Consider the following 20,809-nt stretch of genomic DNA (forward strand, 5'->3'; position numbering starts at 1 on the left):
ATTTTTTTCTTTCTTGCTATTGTTTCTAGCATATTTATAAGATGATTTCTTTGTGCTTTGTATGTCCCTCCCCACAGTATAACCCCTGTTTTCACTGTATTTGATGCTGATATAATTTGTGGAGAGGAAGGGAAAAAACAATTTTTTTAAATAGGGATACAGGTGGACCCATTGCAACAATGAGATGTACAAGGCGTTATGTCAAAAAATGAACTTTACAACTTTGGCAGGGGAGGGGGGAAGCGGAGAGAGGGGATAGGTTGGGAAGGGGAAACAAAGGAGGAGGCAAGCAACAATGCTTGATAAGAAATGTACTCATTACCTTGCTCATGTAATTATAACCCCTCTATATTGTATTTTTACAATAAAAAATAACAATGTTAATAAAAAGTAACTAAATTTGAAATATATATATATATATATAAGGACAATAAATACAATTCTGAATAATACAGATATGCAGATGATAGATCTGTGATTTCTTTTTTTATTAAGAATCATTAGCCCTTTATAAAATTTTATTTTGAATCCTACATTCATCAGGTAAGAATGTGGAAACAAAGAATGTAGGAGACAAGTTGTGTAATTTTTGCACCTTATCTGAACTATGTTTAAAATAGTTATCAACGGCGGCACAAAGAAAAGAAAAGACAGAATGGTCAGCTACCAGATGGGAAAGTCAAGTCAGTGTCACATTTATTCCTAACAGTCAGGATATCACATAAAACAAAAATGGCCACAGAGGATTTTATTTTACTGCCCAATAGAAACTCCTGTGTGTTTTATGGATTCTGTTTCCCTTGGTGTATTTTAGGCCGACTTTACCACTTAACACTTAATGGCTTCCGGCAGCTTATCCAAAGCACTTGTCACTCCCCCTCTTCTGGCATCTATTATTGAGGTGATCACTGGCAATAGGGGTCAGATTAATGTACAATTCTCATGTGTGTGATATAACAAATAAGATAGACTCACAGTCTGAGGGTCATGCTGCTCTCAAGTTGATGGTATGATTTATGTTGTCTCCCTAAAGTGTGATATCTGTGTTTACTGAATGAACACTGTTCAGGTTTCACTGAATAGACTAGATTTCCTGTTAAGGAGACTTGGGTGAGCATCTAAAATTTATGTAGAAATAGTATTTTCCATTTCATTATCCTAAATCAAAGATATTTAACAATGATTGATTTGCATATAGATTAATTTATTGATTATAAAAGTTGGGAAATGGTTACCTGAACTACACTTCAGTAACATCATTTATCCCAGGTGAGCAATATTGATAACCAGGATAAAAACACCTTTAAGATAATCAGAAGTTGAAAAGTGCTTACAGATGTGATAAAACAGGGAGAAATATACTAGTAGAGAATGGAAAAGCCAGACAGCTGGTAGCTCATGCCTATAATCCTAGCTGCTCAAGAGGCTGAGCCCTAAGGGTCTAGATTAGAAGTCAGCCCAAGCAGAAAAAGTCCTATGAATCTTATCTCTAATTAGACAGACAGTGAGAAGCTGGAAGCAGATGTGTGGTAGAACTCAAAATCTTTAATGAAAAAATGTTCAAGCCCCAGTAATAGGCACAGAGGAGAAAGCAAGAGAGAAACAAGAGACAGAGACAGACAGAAAGGGGAGAGACAGACACAGAAGTGAAAAACTAAGATATTGAGAGATTCCCATCCCACACATTCTTTCTTTCTCCTGTTTGAAACTATCTCTTTATTCACTGGACACAATTTTTACATAAGAAACAACCACCTGTTTTAACTAGGCTTTTCTGAATTGCATTAACTGGTATGAATGAAAGAAAAAAATGCAATACTGGCAAATATAAAGTGCAATAACTTTCTGTGTTTCCAACCATACTGGATCAGTGAGCTGTGAGCAAGAATAGACCCCACAGGAAAAAGAGGGATAAGAAATAGTTGGTAAAGTATTAGCAGCATCTGACTTGAATTGTGTTTTCTCAGGTTTGTTGTGCTCTTCCCTTCACATAATTCAAGCATAACCTGAGGACTACACTGCTCATTGCAATTCCTCTTGATTCAAGCTGGTGAAATGGCAATTATAACACAAAAGTGGTGGAGCTGGAGAAAGGTGTCTGGGACTAGAACTGAAACACTAGCACTTGACTTCAGCACTGATGATCAGAAATCATACTGCCAAAGGCTATCTACAAATTCAATGCAATACCCATCAATATTCCAACCTCATTCTTTAATGAAATAAAAGAAGCAATCCAAAAGTTAATATGGAACAATAAAAGACCCAAATAGCCAAAACAATCCTTAGCAAAAAGAACAGTGCTGGAGGAATATCAATACCAAACTTCAAACTCTGTTACAAAGCTATGGTACTCACAATAGGTTGATACTGGCACAAGAACAGACCTCAGGACCAATAGAATAGAACTGAACACCCAGAAATGAACCCACAGACCTATAGCCACCTAATCTTTGGTAAGGGAGCCAAAACAATAGAATGGAAGAAAGACAGCCTTGTCAGTAAATGGTGCTGGAAAAAATGGTTAAATACCTGTAGAAAAATAAAATTAGATCCTCATATATCACCCTGTACCAGAATCAACTCCAAATAGATAGATCAAAGACCTCAAAGTAAAAGTAGACACCCTAAAAACATTACAGGAAGGAATAGAAAAAAACTCTAGGGCTCCTTGGCTCAGGCTGAAATTTTCCTAATAAAACCCAGAAACACAACAAATCAAAGAAAGTTTGAACAAATAAGATTGCATGAAGTTGCACAGCTTTTGCATGGCAAAGGACATAGCTAGCAAGATCAATAGAAAGCTCATGGATTGGGAGAAGATCTTCACTAGCTATACTACAGACAAGGGCCTCGTATCTAAAATATAATTAGAACTCAAAAAATTAAATCCTCCAAAAAATTCTCAAATAAACAACTGCCCCATTAATAAGTGGACTAAAGACTCAAAGAGAGACTACTCTGAAGAAGAAATAAGAATGGCCAATAGACACATGAAGAAATGCTCAACTTCTCTGGCCATAAAAGATATGCAAATCAAAACAACATTGAGATTCCACCTCACCTCATTCAGAATGACTATAATCAAAAACAAAGGAGGAGGTAACAATGTTTGATAGGAAATGTACTCATGACCTTGCCCATATAACTCTAACCCCTCTGTATAGTATTTTTACAATAACAAAACCTATTAAAAAAGAAATCTAATAACAACAGATGCTGGAGGGGATGTGGCCAAAAGGGAACCCTACTGCTCTGTTGGTGGGAGTGTAAACTTGTTCAAACATTCTGTGAAGCAGTATAGAGGTTCCTCAAAAGACTCCACATAGAGCTCCCCTATGATTCAGGAATCACACTTCTGGACATTTACCCAAATGATCACAAACAAGGCCATACTAAAGGTACCAGCACAGCTATTTTTATAACAGCATTATTCGCCATAGTTAAGATATGGAACCAACCCAGATGCTCCTCAGTAGATGAACGGATCAATAAAATGTAGTGTGTGTGTGTGTGTGTGTTTGTCTGTCTGTCTGTCTTTCTGTCTCTGTGTGTATATGTGTGTGTGTGCTTGTGTGTGTATAGTGGGATTCTATGCTTCCATGCTTCCATCAGAAAAAATGACACCACACCATTTATTAGGAAATGGAAAGACATGGAAAAAAATCATATTAAGTGAAGTAAGCCAGACCTAAAGAAATATAGGTCCCAAAGTTTCCCGCCTTTGCAATAGTTAGTTTACGTCTAGGACAATTTTACCAGATGAGCAGAAAAGCTCAAAAGATATGTGCATATCACCTTATAAGATGATGCTAAGCAAAATGAACCCCAAGATATGGACATAAGAGGTCTTTCTTTTTGTTGTTGTTTTTAATGTACGATGTGGGTTTTTTGATTCCTTTGTATATTCTTCACCCTATGGTATATCCCTGTGGTCACTGCATTTGATTTTGGTACCCTGTATCTTGTCTATATATTTATCTAATTTTGGGAGAGTAAGAGAAATAACAAAATGCTGTCACAAGGACACAGGATGACCCATTGCACAATGATACTCACAAGACAGTATATTGGAAATGAATTTTACAACTTTTGGGGGGAGAGGAGTAGGGGAGTTGGGGGAGGGAAGGGAAGGGAGAACAACAAAGGAACAGAATAACTGCTTGACAAGAAATGTACACATTACCTCATTCATGTAACTGTAACCCTTCTGTACAGCACCTTTACAATAAAATAAAATTTAAAAAAGTGAAAAAAAGAAATCAACTAGACCTAGGCATCAGCAAGATAGTTAACTAGAAATATCTCACATGCTTCTCCCCAAAAAATGAACCCCAACATAGAAAATTTAGCCTCTAATCCTTGAGAGTGTTGGAAGAAAGATGTCATCATTCATGAAGCACATGGCACACTTCTTGTGCCACCCAGAGATACAAGATGGCTTCATGAATAAGGGCACATTTACTCTATTATGTTGTGACTTAAATTCAACATGAGCACAAAAGACTTCCCATGGTGGGGAATAGGTAAGCAGGGGGATCCTAACTCGCCTGCTAAAGCCAAAGGTAACTACAATATTTGCTATTGGAGAAGACCACAGCCTACGCCTAAGCTAAGATTGGAGGGTTGATGAAGAATTCATGCCATTGCCTTACCAAAGAGAAAGGGTTTAGCCATGCTGTGCCCCTCCCACCTGAAGCTCTGCTCTAGGGTGACCTTTGAAAGCACTGTCATAGTTCCATCAAGTAGCCAGACAACCAACAGAAACCTGAGCCAATGATGGGCACTTCTTCCCATGCTCCTACAGCCCAGAAAATTACGGGCTACCACGTCTCACTTGTCTTTAGCTGCCAAAAACATCAGCTAACCAGTCCGTTCTGTTCTTCAACTGTTACAGTTCTGGAAAGACAACAGTGAAGATGTCAGACACTGATCTGTGCCAGGCAGCTGCTCCTGGGCACAGTGTGCTACATTCCTTTGAGTCTACCAGAGTGGTTTTATGCAATACAAGCATCAGACACAAGAAGGCACCTTGCTTTTCCTAATCTGAGTACCACCTTCCCCAGGCCAAGCAGAAGGGCCCCTTCTTTAAGAGAACTCATAGAAGCAGATGAGAATCTAGACCTAAATATTTGCCTGAAGGTACCAACAAAACTATCAGGCCTAAGAGACCTGGGAAATTACAAAGGCCCATGAAACCTAGGTGAAGAAAGGCATTCTATCATTAAATACTTCAGAAAAACCCACGTGAGCAATACACTACCAAACATACGACCTGAAACCAAAGACAATGCAGTTTCCCAACTAACACTCTTAGTACCCACTTCTGAGAGAAAATCCCTTACCACAAAAGCCATCCTATACAACTGTAAAAGGGCTAGGCTATTGGTATCTATAATATGCAAATATCTGTCAAGGAATGGGCAAAGAAAAAATATATCAATGTAGGAACTGTAGAACCATGAGAAAGAGACATAACATGTAACCTACTTTAGCCCTCTAAAAAGACTACACCAACTCCAGCAGTATATGTTTTTAAAATGATCTATTTATTTGTATTTATTTTGCCAATTCTGGGACTTGAACTCTGGGCCATCACAAGTTGCTTTTCAACTGGTGAAGGAGTCTCACAGACTTTTTTGCTAGAGTCAGCTTTGAACTATAAGCCTCCAGGGTCTCCATCACCTGAGTCACCCAGATTACAGGTCTAAGTCATCAATGTCTATGTAATCTCAAATGATTGTTCAAGAAAATTCAGCCCAATGTAAGAAAATATGCACAGAGGTTTTAGTGAAACAGTTATTTCTCTGAATAAGAAATTCAACAAACTGATTTTTTAAAATCATCATAATGACTAAATAGAAACAATATATCCGAACAAGTCAATAAGTAAATTAAATTTTCAATCAAGAGGCTCAGTAATGGAATAGATCTAGCAGAACTAATGAAAATATATATATGGAGATTCCTCAAAAACAAACAAAACCAACCTAAAATCAAACATACTTTTTAACCCTATCATTCATTGTAATCACTCATTGGTAACTATCCAAAGAAGTATAAATGTGTGTGGCCAAACAGTGGAGTCAGTGGTTGTGCTGAATAATTAATGAATATAAATGTATATATGAATGCAGCATAATGAAACTCACCGTATACTGCTTGAAAAAAGCTAGAAAAGGATAGGAAGAATGGCAACATCGTAATGGGATGCACTGTATACACTGTGGAAACACCACCATGAAACCGTGTTATCTTACATGAGTATGCTAATTCTAAAATAAAGAGAGTGTCAAACTGGACAAATAATCTGGAAACATACTTCTCTAAATAAAATATATGCCTGACTGGAAAGTATATGAAAAAAATGCTCAATACCCTTAGTTGCTGGGAAAGTGCAAATCAACTCTGCATTGAGTGAGACACTACATTTGATTAGAAAGGCCACAAGGAAAAAAAAGCAAAATTTTATAGCCATTTATTCTATACTTTATCATGAATGAGAAAAGAAAAGTCAAAGCCTCAACAGAAAGAAGTAATATTTAATACAATAGGATAATTATACTTATTTGATCATTATGTATGGTGTACACAAAAGAAATTATCATATTTCATACCATAATCACATACAATTTTGACTATTAATTTTTTTAAAGCAGCCCTCAGTGGTAAAAATCTCCCAGAGAATTGAATCATCTTCTAGAACTACTTAAGGAAAAGATAGATCAATGGTGATAAGGAAAGAAATTCCAAATGTTAAGAGCAAAGATAAACAATAATGCAGAAAAAGCACTTAGCAAGTTGCTAACTTAGCTTTAAAATTACATGTAATTTTCTCTTATGCTCAAATCAAATAATAGCATAAATTATAAATTATAAGTTGCAAAAGGATTACCTTGGTGACATTTTGAAGCAAGCAATTTGAGCTCATACCTACATTTCTGAAAATGTACAAATATACAGAAAATATTATCTGCAAGTTAAATTAATCACATGTAAAGACTGAATTGCAAAACCCCAATATATTTACAATGATGGCTGAATGATCATGCAAAAACAATAGTTAAACTGTCAAGGCTTCTGCATGCAAATAAAATGTTTCCCATGAGTGAGGCATGTGTTTTCCTTTTATAGATAAAAGAAAGAAGGGAGAGATCAAGAAAATAAGGCAAATGAAGAAACAAAGTCCAGAGTATTCAATTGTCAAGAGAGACCATGTGGCTTATGAACCATGTGACTCTAAAATTATTATTGTTCTGATCAAGAAGACAGACTTTATTAAACTGTTGATTTCTTAGATATGTTTCCGTAAACAAACTAGAGGGCTATCATTCATGGACTGGGGTGTGGCTCAAGTGGTAGAATGAGTGCCTAGCAAAAATGACTCCCTGATGTCCAATTCTAGTACTAAAAAAAGAAAAAAAAAGAAAAGAAAGAAGATAGACAGAAACACACAAAGATATACAGAGAGAGCACATATTTCTCATAATATTTTATATTCACTTCTGACTGTTTTAGAGAAAATAATCTAATGACATTTGACTGCTTAATTTTTATGAGATGGTTTTAAGGAAAAGAGCTGCTCATATTTCAAGAATAGGACTGAGATTGTGCCATAGAAGTATGGTATGCCTTAACTCAGAAAACTAGGTTGAACACTTAGTGCCTATGCTAATCAGTGTAAATGCATAGTGTATATGCATATAATCATTGTATATGATATACAGAGATTATACCCATATGTGTCTATATAAAGAATAGATATTTCTAATATATATCTATATTTACAGTATGTATGTATATAGATACTTATAATAGATATGGCTATATATTTATGTAGATTATAAAGCTATATGTCTATATAGACATACATAATCTATATAGACATATAGAATATATAAAATATATATTTCTGTATACAGAATATGTAGAAAGAATATATGGAGAATATATAGAGTATATATATATATATATATATATAATTATATAGCTACATAATATACATGTAGAATATATCTATAGAATATACCTATACAATATGTAACTAGGTATATATTCCTATGAAAGGTAACATATGTAATATGTATACATATATGCTATAAAGTGTATATGTATAGATATATTTTAGATGTATACATTTTACATATACACATATATTACATACAAATAGACACACATACACATGCACACACATATATAAAATCATGATAGCTGAGACACAGTCTAACAGTGTAGGAAGAAGTAATTATATCATCTATCACAAAAGGAATCAGGCCCCAAACCAGAAGAGTTATATTATGGAATTTCAGGTAAATAAATCTCATGTAAATCTACATCTACTCCTGTAATAAGAATTCTTTATTAAGAGCTTCGCTGTTTTGTTCAGAGAAACAGGAAGATAACATAACAATTTGAAAATGTATATAAACTTATTCTATTTTGGTATTCTCATTACAAGAGGATATATGTTAGTATGTCAATTCTTTAATAAAATATTGCAAGTCTGGGGCATATTACTACCATATTTTATATCTAAAACTTCAATATACTGACATTATAAACTAGATTTTCCCATTTAATTTTATATTCTTTACCTAGCATCTACATGAATCCAAATGTTCATCAACATCAGAATCCAGGCAAGTTGTGATATTTCCATTGGATAAATGTCTGATTCCTTGTAATTAAACTGTGAACAGTGAAATCAAAAAGATACTTCAATACAAACTGAACCAATAAGAGTGATTAAAGAGTTATCATTTCACCTAACATCAACTTATCTGACCTTTTCTGCTTGTCTCAGATATATCCTAGTTACTGCAAATAAGGTAAACCATGGGACCTATGTTTCTTTGGGCCTGGCATGTTAGGTGAAATGAACCACAAGATAAGTATTTTAATGTTTTTCTTTCTTGCTATTGTTTCTAACATATTTATAAGATTATTTCTTTGTTGCTTTGTATGTCCCTTCCCCACGGTATAACCCCTGCATTCACTGTATTTGACGTTGGTATAATTTGTGGAGGGAAAGGGAAAAAACAAACCGTTTAAATAGAGATACAGGTGGACCCATTGCAACAATGACATGTACAAGTCCTTATGTCGAAAAACGAACTTTACAACTTTGGCTAGGGGTAGCGGGGGTGGGAGGATGGAGGATTGGGGGATGGGGTTGTGGGGGGGAGATGGGAAGGGATGAGAAAGGGAAACAAAGGAGGAGGCAACAAGGCTTGATAAGGAATGTAGTTATTACCTTGCCCATATAATTGTAACCCCTCTGTATGGTATTTTCACAATTAAAAAAAAGGAAAAAGAACAAAAAAAGAGTTACCATGTTGATTTGTCTCATATTTTTATTGACAGATATTTTTATCCTGAAAGCCTAAGGGCTTAAAAATAACAATTAAATCCCTTCTTTTCACACAGCATGTTTGCTATGTCATGAGTATAAAACAATGACAGTGGTGATCAATAGTATTATGGTAAAATCTTCCTGTCTAGGATATCAATAGGCGTCAATGCCATAGGCTAACAATGCCAAGGCTGCTGCAAAATCTCACATATCCAGTGGTTCTAAAGGTGATGGATCTCAGGCCACTTCAAAGATTAGGGTTACACCAGTTAAGCAGTATGGAATCACCTGGAAACCACAAATTCTATAAGTTGGGCATGAGGACTTCCCACTAAACAATTGGGAGATATTTCCAGAGACTTCATATGGAGTAATTCAAGATCTTCAGTGAGCATGGTATTGTATATTACTTTAAAACTAAGAAACCTGTTTTGCTGTTTTACTGGTGCCAAAAGATGCATTATTAATTCATCAGGAAGATAAAGGACTTTATTGATGATGGCAAAGCAAGCAGATGACATAAACTTCATGTAGCGAGGGTGAAATGGAAATAGAAACCGTACAGTATCACAAAGCTCCAAGTCCTCACGCACACACACACACCTACATATACAAACATACATACGCATGTAAGAAGACACACACATCGATATTCATATTGTTCCCTTGAGTTCAGATCTTAGTTTCGAATGATTTGGGGTAGTATAAAGTAAGTACTGATATCAAATAATGCATTTTCTAAAAATAGTAATAGCAGATTGTATAGCGTAACTGCAATTGAACTTAGAATATTCCCATGTTGTTAAACATGAATGAGAATTGGGATCATAATTTATTAATTTACATGCCAAGGAGTAATTAGATCTTTACATATATTTTCAACAATCTGCTGACCTTAATCTAGTTTGCCTGCTATTGTCATTATTGTTAAATAAAAATTTGACTGCTCAAAGGAAGAGGTGAAAATGAAAGCTAGGAAAACAGGAAATCAAGTCTTCTTAGACAGCCTAATTATTTTGGGACTCTACTTGCATCAGAGATTGTTTAGTTTTACTATAGCATATATGCAGAACTTTATTTTCTGACTGTTTGGGAAGGATTATGTTGGGAAAAATTAATTTCCTGAAACCTGAGATTAAGGAAAGTAATAGGAGTTTACAGAAAATTGAATTTTTTATTAAAAGTAGTGAGATAGAAAATTAATATTAACAGGTAATGCTATCATTTACTTTCATATTCAAGGGTGTAAAAAAAATATTTATGATCAACCAAGGACAGATATGCTAAAACAGACTAATTTCAAACTAATGATGATCTTTATTGGGTGCAGTATTTGGGGGAAATAGTGACCATGATGACTTTTGTTTATTTATTTTTTGTGTGCCAGTCCTGGGGCTTGAACTCAGGGCCTGGGTGCTACCCTTTAGCTTTTTCATTCAAGGCTGGTGCTCTACCACCTGAGTCACACTTCCATTTTCAGCTTTTTTTGGTGGTTTAGTAGAGATAAGAGTCTCACAAACTTTTCTGCTCAGGCTGGCTTTGAACTGCGATCTTCAAATCTCAGTTTCCTGAGTAGCTGGGATTACAGGCTTGAGCCACTGATGCCCAGGTGTGACTGATTGTTACCTGAAGCGTTCTGTTCCTGCCTCTCCAACAACATCATTTCTCCTTAAAACAACTCATATTTTTCAGTCCCTCCTGTTCATTTAAATGATCTCCAGAATCACTCTAAACACTAATCAAAATCGATAACTTATGTTTTTAATGATTGACCCCATAAAAATTTAAGACAGCAGCACAGGTGCCAAGTGTTTGTCCTGGGGGTACAGATGTTCATTTCTTTCATCTTTATTAGTGTTGATCAATTATACAAACAGACTTCATTTTGATCAATGAAAAATCAATATACTTTGATCAAATTAACACTCAGTGTTACTCTTTCCTAATCTTCTTCTCTCATCTAAGATTCTTGTACAGTATTAGTGGGTTCCATGTACAGGTATAATATGTTTCTAGAATACACTCCTTGTCTTGGGTATTTGAAGCCCTGGGTTGGTATAAGAATGCATTGTGACAGGAGAATAAAAGAAGCAAAAGTTTTTAGATGCCGGTGTAAGAGAGACAGGCTGGGCACCCAGGCAGAGGCGAACACTGCTATTGCTGTTGCTAGTGCAAAATCATCCAGGGCAGGAAATCCTGTGTGACCATTAACTCCAATCAACCACCAAAAAAGCAAAAGTTGAGCTGTGGTTAAGGTATTCAAGCATCAGCCTGGAGTGGAAATGCTGAAGAATAGTGCCTCATGTTTAAACCCTAGTGCTGGCAAAGTCCAGTAATCAAAATAAATATGCTATTTTTTTATTAAAGAATACTTTTGAAATTAAAGATAATGCAGAAACATCAGATGAAATAAGTAACTTTTCAAAAAAGCCAGGAACTCACTCTGCACTTGTATAACTGTCTCACAGGGCCCTGATCTCAACCATTGCCCAGTCCCTGTTCAGCATTCCTCATTTACTGGCTGTGTGTAACTGTGCAATTCTTCATGTCTGGGTTACCTCATTTTAAAATGAAGATTAATAATACTATTTTCTTGAACTCCATGGGACAGCAGAAGGAAATAAATAACAATCTCAAAGTCTTTGTAAGAACACCCAGGACATACAGAATACTAGATAAATGTTAGTTATTAGAATTATCAACTCAAGCATGGCATTTATTACTTCTTTAATGCAACAATATTCTGAATAACACACCAGTAGTAAACCACATACATGACTGAGTATTGGAAGTATAGTTGCTGCAGTCACAGAATTCAGCCAAATAACCTTTAAATATTTATAAAAATTAATCAAAGTGCGACTCCTCTATAACTCTTTAAATAATAATGCTTGTGTATAGATAACATTGAAAAATTCAAGTTATAATGATGATCGATGATCCTCTGTTAGTTGTGCCTTGAGATCTTCCAGTTGAAACACTGAAAATATTAATGTGCTGACTTGATCAAATATGACTTTATGACTTTATTACTCTATATAATTTACATTCCTTAATCATTTCTAATATTTTATCTTTAGCAAATGATTTAACATGGAATTTAGTAACATATTTGGCATGTAGACCAAATTTTATTTTCTTTTGTTTTGATAACTCAACCTTGCATTTATAAATCCATGTAGCTCTTTTTGTATATTTACCCTCTTTTGTTTCCCGGGTTACTTTCTCTCTTGATTACATATACATTTTGTTTTAGATCTAGGAACTGTTTTCCTACAACACACTCAGATACCACCTTGTTTCTTTTCTGTTTCATTGAACTCCAGGATCAAGACTGAGATAATGGTAAACCAGGCCACATACCCATGTTGTAGGTCTCTTTTACCTGTGTATACCCTTCTCACTTCCTGATCCCAATTCTTCCTATTTAACCTGAAGCCAATATCTGTCTCCAGAAGATGGCTGATGATGTACTGAAGTGCTATTTTCCTGACAATGCCATGTATTTAATCTCCTTTCTCTTTACCATGTCCCTTTATTTGGCACATGGAGATGGGTAATCAGACTTAAATCTCTTGGATTTGGGCTGAAGTTCTAAAAACCTGGTTTCACTTATTCTTTATCCTGACCCAAAATAGTTTAATATATTCCATCTCAAGAGACAGCTTTCTGTGTTTGTCTATTAAGAACAGATTCTCATCTGTAATTTCCCTTAAGCTTATTTTCATAATATCTTCCCATCATGCTTTACCTCTATTTCTGTCCTTTACCTTGTTCTAGATTAGGTGTGGAGTACATTTTCTGCCCCGAAATAGTTCGTACCATCAGTAAGACTGTATCATTTGTTCACTGGCATAACACTTTTTATTTCTTATAAGACCTTTTCTTTTAATTCACAATTTATCTAATTAATGTTAGGTTTGTAGTTTTCGGTCTACCATGACTATTTGGGGGAAATTATGCTTGTTTTTTGTCAGTAATGGGGTTTGAATTCAGGGCCTGGCTACTGGTTGCTGCCTGTTTGTTTTTTGCTCAAGCCTAACAGTATAAACCACAGCTCCACTTCTGGTTTTCTGGGGGTTAATTGGAGATAAGATTCTCACAGACTTTCCTGCGTGGGCTGGCTTTGAACTATGATCCTCAGATCTCAGCCTCATGAGTAGCTAGGATTACAGGTGTGAGCCACCAGCACCTGGTTTTGACATGGTTCCCTTATTTCTAGATTTTGGTTTAAACAATTTTGCAACTCTTCCTTTTACTTGTATACTTAGGAGGAGGCTAGAAAAATGAAAAGGTTACTTAATGTTTGTGTAGAATTAATCATTTGGGACACTAGTCTTTCAACTATATTTTATTGCTGAATTATTGAATAAGCTTTTTTTCTTGCTCAACAACTAGTTTTCAGTTGTTGCTGGGTTGTTTTCAAGCAGTAGATATATTGACTTGGATTTGGTAAAATGAGAGTGACCAAGAGAGAAGAATGGTCAGATAGTGGAAGATTCACACAAACTACACTTCTAATTGTGTGGCAACTTATTTAAATAGGTTATATGGTACACCACATTATGATAATGATGTTGTATATGGGTGTAGGTCTGTTTCTCCAGCTGGTAAAAAATTAAGAGACAATGGCGGCATAGCTAGATATAGTAAAGAAGCAGTAATTTTATTGGAAGCCATAGCAGAGCAGAAGCTCATCACAGAGAGCAACTCCAGAAGTGGAAGTCTGATGAAGTCCCTCAAGGAAGTGACCTTTATGCTTTTAGTAATTGTCCTCTTACCCCAGGACATGATTGGTCAGTTTGGGCTTATTCCACTTGATTCTCTCATTTGACACTGAGCATAAGCACAAAAGTAGGTCTGATTGGTCATGTCTAAAAATGCTTGAAGCATCACATCACTACTTCCAAAGGATTTTGAGTGAGACTCAGGGTATTTTGAGAAGAAATGCCATTTTGAGCAGGCATCCCAGGCACTACAGAAACAAAAAACACCATGATAGTCCACAGGTGGACTGCCTTGTGCCATATCTGCCATTTTCTATCCCTGTTGGCCTTCCAGTTCACTTTCCTTTCACCTCAATAATACCAAACACTGTTGACAGATAACTAATTTTATAATAATGAAAATGTTTAAAATGTTGGTAGAATGGCCAAAATATGACACAAAGATATGAAATGAGTGCATGGTATTGGGAATAACCGGTACAAGTAGATTTGGTCAATATAGAATTGCCAAAAGGAAATAAATATAAAACACAATAGACGGAAGTATGCATGTAATCTATGAGCACAGGCTGGAAAACTAACAATCTAGCTCAATTAGTCTCCAATATATTCTTCATTACTATAAATATTATTTTCAGTGGTTTGTTTAAAGAATTTTTAACAGAAATTCGTGAGTGAAAAGGAAATCTCCATTTGTAAGGATTATTCTGTCTGAAGAAAGCAAAGAATTAGAACTAATTTAGGAAACAATGGAGAATACATCATACCTGTGCTTATGTTTTGTTTTTTGTTTTTGTTTTTTCCTGGCCTTCTTCTTCTACCAAGGTTTTTACTTCAATCTTCTTTCATTGTTTAAAAAAATAGCTTAAGCCCAAATTTGAAGCTTTGTTCCTTTGAAATGTAAATTTCTATCCTGATTTATCTAACATCTGATATCTGTTGCCTCAAAAGGTAAATTTGAGAAATATCACTCATCAGAAGATAAAGGAGATAATTGAAAATTGGGAAAATGAAAAAAAATCCTAAAAGTCTTTTCTCCCTATATGATTTAAAAACTAAAGCAACCTAGGCCAGTAATCACGTTACTTGATCTGCCAGAAACACAATTTGTAGGAGTTTATACCAAGTAGATAAGTTCGTGTTTCTATAACTGGAGTTTACTAGGTACGTGAACTGGTTTTGCTGAAAAGCATTGACTCCATACTTGATCTCATGAATTAAATAAAAGCAAGAGAAAAAGCTTGGCAACGTGCCTCTGTTTTGTGCCTGAATTTATTCTGAGCCATTCACCTCACAGCCACCTTGGAATCCAGTAAGGATGGGACTGATAAATAACACATTTAGAAGGAGGCATAAAAGAAACTTTTACCAAGCAAAGAGACAGCAGTTCCTCTTTAGGACAGCCAATGAGGACTCCCATTGGGGATGGCTGCTGTATCCTGTCCATCTACTTCCAGGGCAAGGAGGAAAAGGAGTAGAAAGAAGAGGAAGAGGTGGACAAGGAGGAGCAATAGTCTGCAGACTCCTCTATTTAAAAGAGAGAAAGAGAAAAGTGATGGAAAAGGGGTACCTCAATGCCGACCACATGACTTATCCCTTAACATTCCTTTGGGCAAGTCTCAACTGCCCTTGGATCTCCTTGGATCACTAACTCTATACTCCAAGGGGTCAGGCCTTGTGCCCTACACAGGTCTTCTTCTGGGTTATCAAGAGATTTGCTTCCATCAGGGCTTATCTTCTTTTCTTCAGGTCTTCAGGAAAAGGAATAAGTGTCTCCTTCAGTCATTGTCTCTTCTTGTCTGCTGGTCTTTCCCTTTGTGCCATTCCTTCAATGAGTGATTCCCACAATTCATTTCTAATCTACTCAGCAATATAAAAAGGTAGGTACCAATATTATTAACTGTATAAATACTTTTAAAAGTTGAGAATGAATAGAAATTCACCACTCAACAATAGATGCTGGCAGGGATGTAGCCAAAAGGGAGCCCTACTGCATTGTTGGTGGAAGTGTAAACTTGTTCAACCACTTTGGAGAGTAGTATGGAGGTTCCTCACAACACTCCACATAGAGCTCCCCTATGACCCAGCAATCCCACTTTTGGGCATTTACCCGAATGATCACGAACAAGACCATACTAAAACTACCAGCACAACTATGTTTATTGCAGCATTATTTACGATAGCTAAGATATGGAACCAACCCAGATGCCCCTCAGTAGATGAATGGATCAAGAAAATGTGGTATATATACTCAATGAATTCTATGCCTCCATCAGAAAGAATGACATTACTCCATTTGTTAGGAAATGGAAAGACTTGGAAAAAAATGTATTAAGTGAAGTAAGCCAGGCCCAAAGAAACATAGGACCCATGGTTTCCCTTATTTGCAATATCTATATATGTCTGAGTCAAGCAGAAAAGGTCAGATAAGGTGATGTTAGGGAAGTGAACCCTAAGATATGTATTCAAATGTTTCTTTTCTTTCATGCGAGTGTTTCTGACACATTTATAAGATTATTTCTTTGTTGCTTTGTATGTCCCTCCCCCACAGTATATATATATATAAAAATACTTTCACTGTATTTGATGTCGGTATAATTTGTGGAGGGGAAGGGAAAAAACAAATTGTTTAAAAAGGGATACAGCACAAACCATAGATCTCAGTTACCTAAAAAGGGATTGGTGTATGTACATGGAGGATCTAGACAGTCATGTCCACCTGAACTGCTTGTGGCAGTAATACTTTGCACTTTGCGAATATGTTTTCTGTAATGCACATGTTAAATAAAGGTTATTTAAAACAACAACAACTAAAAAAGGGATACAGGTGGACCCATTGTAACAATGAGATGTACAAGACGTTATATTGAAAAATGAATTACGACTTTGGCGGGAGCCGGGGGTAGATGGAAGGGCAGGGATGATAAGGGGAAACAAAGAAAGAGGCAAAAATGCTTGATACGAAATGTACTCATTACCTTGCTCATGTAATTGTAACCCCTCTATATGGTATTTTCACAATAAAAAAAACTTATAAAAAAGAAATTTATAGAGCTAGATTAAATTTGAAGGATTGCATGAGTAAAGCAATCTAAATAAGACAAATATTTTGTAATTCGTAAAACTGGGAATGTAACAATTTAAAGAAGGTTGAAATTAGCCCCCACCCCAGATATTACCTAGATAAAGTGATTAGAGAAAAATACAATGGTGCATTTTATAAAATATATTGTTGTGAAATCAGTTGGAGTTCCAAATGTATACATGTTTAAATATATGTGTGTAGACACATTATGTATACATTTATTTTCATATGTAAACATTTATGGAATATAGAGTATGTATACAGACATAAATTAGCTTGATGCTTTTTTCATGGTGCACATTGTATGAGAAAAAAATCAATTGTTTTATAAGCAAAAGGGGAAAACTCCTATAAACACAAAACAATTCCAGATGTCATATTTATGTGAGCAATAAGAAGAATTTTATAAAAAAAGTAAGTATTATGTTGATGGACTATCTGTTAATATTTCATAGGAAAAAGAAAACATTTAAATTATACATACCTTTTATCTTTCCAGAACAAAGAAACTGAGATTCCTAAATAATGAAACAAAATAAAATAAAACATCCAGAGACACTCAGATTTAGATGCATGAGTGTCAGCTTTCATCCAGCTCTAAGACTTTCTATTAAATCATATGGATAAATCAGACTTTCTCTTGACATTAAAAATTTCACAATAGGCTCTTGATAATTGCTAGGATAATTCTTGATGGAATTGTTCTTGTACAAGAACTAGTAAACACATCACATTTAGGTTTAAACTTAGTGTCATAAATAAAACTTAAGTTTTGAGTTTAAATGGAATTTTTGCCAGGGAGCTTATTGAGGAGTATATTTGAAGACAATAATATAATCCTCTCTACTCAGGAACCTGAGATCTGAGGAGCAGGTTGAAAGCCAGAGCAAGCAGACAAATCTAATTAACTAGCCAAAGAAAAGATGGAAATGGAGATATGGTTCAAATGGTAGAGTACCATCCCTAGGTGAATAATCTAAGCAAGAGTGAATGCCTTGTTTTCAAGTGCTGGCCTTCACACCAAAATGATGATGATGATGAGATGTAAGGGGAGTATGAATTTTTGATGACAAGCGACAGGATCTCAGGTTTTGTATGGTAATTAATGTCCTTCACAATATTCTCCCCCAAAATATGGCACCTCAATATCTGAGGAAAATAAAAGAGGTATAAAATATTTCTGATCTTCCCTACCCTTCTTTCTCAAAGCACGATATATAGCAATTATCCAGACTTCCTCTAGGGTAGCTCATAAAATCCTCATGTGAGAGATTCTTCCCATACTCAAACCCAAGAATTATCTTTGTCTCTGAATACAGCACCGAGAAAAAACTGAGCAAACACCCAGAATGATTTCCTGCATTTTGTTCCTTCTACTGAGGAAAATTCTTTTCCCCTGCCTAATGATTCAGGTCATGAGAGTAGACCCTCGCAGTCAGTGAGCAGCAGATGTTTCAGCCAGATGGCCCTTAATCCATAACTGGTTCATTTTCATACTTAGGTGGTCTTATTTCTTTTAATGTGCTCAATATAATCTGTCCTTATTTTTGTTATACATGTAGTTAGTGGGTAATTAAACTCTTTATACTATTCATTTAGTTATACTATTCATTTATACTATTCATTTCCATTATCATTAATGGAAAAATAGATAAATGCATTTCTGATCCTTTTGGGAAATTCACACAAATATTTAAAGCCTTCCAATCTTAGGGTCTAAGTTGATCTTACAAAATCCAATGTGTTAAAAAAAATAGAAAAAAGAAAGAAGGAGAATAAAGAAAAAAGAAAGGAAGGAAGAGAGAAAATATTGTTCAGTCTCTCAGAAAAATAAACATTAATTTGGTATATCCTCTGGTCCAGAAAGTAAGGAAAATTTATATTTTAAGATTATGATATCAAAAGAGATATTGCAGTGGTATCAATAATGGTTAAACATTCTAAGGTTACTCTCCTGTAAGACACATACAACTATTATTCTAAGAGAACCATAGACCATTATTTCAGCAAACATAACATCATCTACAGAGAAGAAATCACAGCAAGCCACAAAGACATAATGGTTGGAGATGGGCCTTTGTTTTGAATAAAGCAGCAGACGGAACCCAAGGCTGAGAGTTCAGGCAGCTCTGCTGGCTGCACCTATGAACTCTTTGAAATAACTGTCAGTTACACATTGGTAAGATCATCCATCATGAAGGTGTGAAGTAATGCCATAGCCACTACACCTCTGAATGCATGAAACAGCATCCTGTTAAGTTGATCCATCCAAAAGCAATCTTTATGAATTTTTATAAGAATCTGGTCTTCAAAGCTATTATCTTATTATCACTTCAATGGAATATAAATTCGAATACTTCCCAAGGGATAGCATGCTTTGTTGTTTCATTTTTTAAAAATCGATTCGGCCCAAAGTCTCAGCTTTTGTCCCACAAAACATAAATGCTAACATGATAGGGTCAGAATAGTGGCCTCTATAGTAAGTTTCCAGACAAAGCTGAATAACGATCTCCAACACACTATGATTATGTCCATTTCCTTATTGTGGACATTAATCTAATTACTTTTTCTCAAAAAAATGGGGATAGGAGCGAGTAGGAACATGGTGGTTTTTCAGTTTGTGAGTCTTTGAATTGTCTCACATAAACCAACTTCTATATCCCATGGCAAGAGAAGACAAAGGTATAATTTCTCATTTATATCTCCAAATCAGTTATTGTTGGCATATTCACAGATAATTATTTATCTTTGCGTGTTGGGGGGATGTGCAGTCCTGCAACATGAATGCAGGGTCAGGGCACTGTTGTTGAGCTTCTGGTGCTCGGGGCTACTTGAGTCACAGATCCATTTCTGACTTTTTTGGTAGTTTACTGGAAATAATAGTTTCACTGACTTTCCAGCACAGGCTGGCTTTGAGCCACAATCAGATCTTTCTCCTGAGTAGCTAGGATTATAGGCATGACCAACTGGAGCCAGGCTATAACTTTTTTTTTATTCTAAAACAAATTAATCCATTAAAACTTGATCTGATATTTTCTTCCTTTTTTCTTACTCAGAATAATAATACCAAATTTCTTGTTAATAATTTCCTGGCATATCTCTCCTCATTTTTTCTTTGTTCTCTTACTCAAGTGAACTGATATATGCTTGCCAAATAGGCATCAATGTGAATATTAATTTGGAGCTAAGTTATTCACAAGGATGACTAGTTAAGCAAGTATGGAAGGGGAGAAAGTTTGAGAAAGACACAACAAATAGAATAAGGTCTCTCATAAAACAGGTAGGCAAGTATTGCTAGTCTAAATTAGGAAGAGCAATAGTGATGTCTGGGGCTACATTATAGCAAGCTTTGTTTTATCTGCATGGTCTTTGACATTGAATACAATAAGAAGCTATTAAACAGGTCTTTTAATTTCTGGAGTTATAGGACTGATTGACATTTAAAAATTCACTTTGCCTTTTAAGAAGAGATTTACTGGGGCTGGTAAGATGGCTCAGTGGTAGAGAGCTTGCCTTGCATGCATGAGGCCCTGAGTTCGATTCCTCAGTACCACATAAGCAAAAAGAAAAAAGCCAGAAGTGGTGCTGTGGCTCAAGTGGTAGAGCGCTAGCCTTGAGCTGAAGAGCTGAGGGACAGCACCCAGG

This window comes from Dipodomys ordii, unplaced genomic scaffold (assembly GCF_000151885.1).
Source record: "Dipodomys ordii isolate 6190 unplaced genomic scaffold, Dord_2.0 Scaffold139, whole genome shotgun sequence".
NCBI classification, from domain to species: Eukaryota; Metazoa; Chordata; class Mammalia; order Rodentia; family Heteromyidae; genus Dipodomys; species Dipodomys ordii.